This window comes from Schistocerca piceifrons, unplaced genomic scaffold (genome assembly GCF_021461385.2).
Source record: "Schistocerca piceifrons isolate TAMUIC-IGC-003096 unplaced genomic scaffold, iqSchPice1.1 HiC_scaffold_15, whole genome shotgun sequence".
Classification (NCBI taxonomy): Eukaryota; Metazoa; Arthropoda; class Insecta; order Orthoptera; family Acrididae; genus Schistocerca; species Schistocerca piceifrons.
The window spans coordinates 10631-15000 of record NW_025727346.1 but is presented as its reverse complement, the minus strand read 5'-3'; the positions used below and the strand labels follow the sequence as shown (position 1 = coordinate 15000).

General features: G+C 53.2%; 1 non-coding gene across 1 annotated transcript in view; it reads right to left on the bottom strand.

Moving 5' to 3' along the window:
* LOC124734530 overlaps window positions 1-1260 on the bottom strand; it is a 1909-nt gene extending 649 nt beyond the window's left edge. The window contains exon 1 of the ribosomal RNA XR_007009371.1: window positions 1-1260. This exon is cut by the window's left edge and continues 649 nt beyond it. This is a non-coding gene — a ribosomal RNA (small subunit ribosomal RNA).
* Between the last annotated feature and the right edge of the window lie 3110 nt (window positions 1261-4370).

Sequence of the window (4370 nt, the reverse complement as noted above, 5' to 3'; positions counted from 1 at the left end):
GGTGGTGCCCTTCCGTCAATTCCTTTAAGTTTCAGCTTTGCAACCATACTTCCCCCGGAACCCAAAAGCTTTGGTTTCCCGGAGGCTGCCCGCCGAGTCATCGGAGGAACTGCGGCGGATCGCTGGCTGGCATCGTTTATGGTTAGAACTAGGGCGGTATCTGATCGCCTTCGAACCTCTAACTTTCGTTCTTGATTAATGAAAACATACTTGGCAAATGCTTTCGCTTCTGTTCGTCTTGCGACGATCCAAGAATTTCACCTCTAACGTCGCAATACGAATGCCCCCGCCTGTCCCTATTAATCATTACCTCGGGTTCCGAAAACCAACAAAATAGAACCGAGGTCCTATTCCATTATTCCATGCACACAGTATTCAGGCGGGCTTGCCTGCTTTAAGCACTCTAATTTGTTCAAAGTAAACGTGCCGGCCCACCGAGACACTCAATAAAGAGCACCCTGGTAGGATTTCAACGGGGTCCGCCTCGGGACGCACGAGCACGCACGAGGCGGTCGCACGCCTTCGGCTCGCCCCACCGGCAGGACGTCCCACGATACATGCCAGTTAAACACCGACGGGCGGTGAACCAACAGCGTGGGACACAAATCCAACTACGAGCTTTTTAACCGCAACAACTTTAATATACGCTATTGGAGCTGGAATTACCGCGGCTGCTGGCACCAGACTTGCCCTCCAATAGATACTCGTTAAAGGATTTAAAGTGTACTCATTCCGATTACGGGGCCTCGGATGAGTCCCGTATCGTTATTTTTCGTCACTACCTCCCCGTGCCGGGAGTGGGTAATTTGCGCGCCTGCTGCCTTCCTTGGATGTGGTAGCCGTTTCTCAGGCTCCCTCTCCGGAATCGAACCCTGATTCCCCGTTACCCGTTACAACCATGGTAGGCGCAGAACCTACCATCGACAGTTGATAAGGCAGACATTTGAAAGATGCGTCGCCGGTACGAGGACCGTGCGATCAGCCCAAAGTTATTCAGAGTCACCAAGGCAAACGGACCGGACGAGCCGACCGATTGGTTTTGATCTAATAAAAGCGTCCCTTCCATCTCTGGTCGGGACTCTGTTTGCATGTATTAGCTCTAGAATTACCACAGTTATCCAAGTAACGTGGGTACGATCTAAGGAACCATAACTGATTTAATGAGCCATTCGCGGTTTCACCTTAATGCGGCTTGTACTGAGACATGCATGGCTTAATCTTTGAGACAAGCATATGACTACTGGCAGGATCAACCAGGGAGCTGCGTCAACTAGAGCTGAGCAGCCGGCCGCCCGGGAGTGTGTCCCGGGGGCCCGCGCGAACACGCAAGCGTCCGCTCAATCATTCTGCAAACAGGAGGAGGCTGAGCTCCCCTGCACAATACACCTCGAAACCCTCTCAGGTCCCGGCGGCGCGCAGCGCCGTCCCAAGTACTTGGTCGGGTTCGAGAGAGGCGCAATCGCCCGGAGTTAGGCGAGTAGACGCTTTCGGTGCGACCACCCGTGCTCCCAACTGAGCTTGCCGCTGCCGACAGAGGCCCGGGAGCGTGCTGTCGTGGCATTGCCGGCGGGAGACAACACGCGCCACCTACGGTGACCGGCAGCTCCAACGCCAGCGCCACAGAAGGACAAAAGCCCCACTTGGGTGCCGAAGCGAACTCTCCCAGCACAGCGCACGCGCCAACACATCCGCACAGCTGCGATACAAACCACCAGCGAGAACCGCTGGGGCGACCGAGCAGCAGACGGCGTCGCGGCGCCGAGCGCCGGGCGGCGGCGCATCCTCAACGCACACAGTCCTCAATCGGACCAGCACACTGAAGATGTCCACCGCGCTTCGCACCGGGCCCGCGAGGACCTACTTTGGCCGCACGGCGCCGCGCGCAGGGTGCGCCGGCGCGCAGCTGCGACGCCTGCCGCGTCCGTCGGCCGGCGCGCCTGCCACTGGCCGCCCCCACCAGCCGGCTGTAGCGCGTGCGCCCACGCACCGCGCGGCCAGCACGCCGGGAGGCGCCCCCTCACCGGCCGGGGACGGTCCCACCCAGCCACCGCCGCGTATCGCTTCACACCCAGATGCCGTTCAGTTTCGTCGGCATGGTGGGTATCGCTGGAACAACCGGTTCGTACCTCAACCTATCGTCGCCATCACCGATTCACCCCTAGCGAGAACAACCGCACCACAACAGGTTACCATTTGTTCATTTGCGTAACTTCACCAGAAAACGCAGGCGTCCATCGCCATTTGCAACTTCAACGATTATTGCATGCCTGTGTCAGGTGTCACGCCACACTACGTCTGCCCACATACACGCAACAAAATGTGCACGCCTAGACAATACGTGGAAGGTGGCCCCCGTACGTATGCGATGTCCATTGCTCGAACGACTGTCAACCGGCCTCTGTAGCATGTCGCAGATATGGAACGCGGTGCACCATGCCATCACGGTGTGTGAGGAGAGACGACTAGGTCCGAATACATCAACAGACAGCTCATGCTGATCGCCATCCACGGCGTCCGTTCCTCCCACACGTCTCTATGGCGTACCACACTGCAATCCAGCTCTCATAGGGAGACGACACGTAGCTGCGTGCACAATATTTGCACTGTATGGTCCGCCGTTTTTGGGCGCAGTCGTTGTACGGTCACACATGTGCCACGATGTATCATTCGGTACATAAGGACGAATGTGCAGTACAGATTGTGGTTTACGCGTACGACATTAGCGGACGGTTGACACAGGCCGCACCACAACGTAGCCTGAGTACGTCGCATGCGAAGGGCATTGAACATGCAAACTTCTCACCAACCAGCTTGCGAAGGCAGGGGGGCAAGGTGGGGACGTGGGGAGGGGCGGCATGTACGTCCTGCTGCCATCCACATTACAGTGTACAGCAGGAGCATGTGGAAAGTCAGCAAGACTTGCAAGGTGTTTAACATGAAGCGATACACAGGGGAGCGGGCAGTGCGAGTAGCGAACTATATTGCGAGGGTTGCGGGTGGGCAACACTACACTAATTGAACGAGTCGTATAACAATTACAGAGCAGGTTTAGGCGACAACATGGGTTACGTTAGGGGACAACGTGGGTTACGTTAGGGGACAACGTGGGTTACTTTAGGGGACAACGTGGGTTAGGTTAAGGCACAACGTGGGTTAGGTTAAGGCACAACGTGGGTTAGGTTAAGGCACAACGTGGGTTAGGTTAAGGCACAACGTGGGTTAGGTTAAGGCACAACGTGGGTTAGGTTAAGGCACAACGTGGGTTAGGTTAAGGCACAACGTGGGTTAGGTTAAGGCACAACGTGGGTTAGGTTAAGGCACAACATGGGTTAGGTTAAGGCACAACGTGGGTTAGGTTAAGGCACAACGTGGGTTAGGTTAAGGCACAACGTGGGTTAGGTTAAGGCACAACGTGGGTTAGGTTAAGGCACAACATGGGTTAGGTTAAGGCACAACATGGGTTAGGTTAAGGCACAACATGGGTTAGGTTAAGGCACAACATGGGTTAGGTTAAGGCACAACATGGGTTAGGTTAAGGCACAACGTGGGTTAGGTTAAGGCACAACGTGGGTTAGGTTAAGGCACAACATGGGTTAGGTTAAGGCACAACATGGGTTAGGTTAAGGCACAACATGGGTTAGGTTAAGGCACAACATGGGTTAGGTTAAGGCACAACATGGGTTAGGTTAAGGCACAACATGGGTTAGGTTAAGGCACAACATGGGTTAGGTTAAGGTACAACATGGGTTAGGTTAAGGTACAACATGGGTTAGGTTAAGGTACAACATGGGTTAGGTTAAGGTACAACATGGGTTAGGTTAAGGTACAACATGGGTTAGGTTAAGGTACAACATGGGTTAGGTTAAGGTACAACATGGGTTAGGTTAAGGTACAACATGGGTTAGGTTAAGGTACAACATGGGTTAGGTTAAGGTACAACATGGGTTAGGTTAAGGTACAACATAGGTTAGGTTAAGGTACAACATAGGTTAGGTTAAGGTACAACATAGGTTAGGTTAAGGTACAACATAGGTTAGGTTAAGGTACAACATAGGTTAGGTTAAGGTACAACATAGGTTAGGTTAAGGTACAACATAGGTTAGGTTAAGGTACAACATAGGTTAGGTTAAGGTACAACATAGGTTAGGTTAAGGTACAACATAGGTTAGGTTAAGGTACAACATAGGTTAGGTTAAGGTACAACATAGGTTAGGTTAAGGTACAACATAGGTTAGGTTAGGTTAGGTTAGGTTACACGTTGTTGTAAGGAAAGGTGTAGGGGGGGGGGGCGGGGGCGGCAGGTTCGTTGATAGTGATTATAGTAAGTGAATGCTTGTGACATGATCAGATTTGTCACGTCAGGATGCACC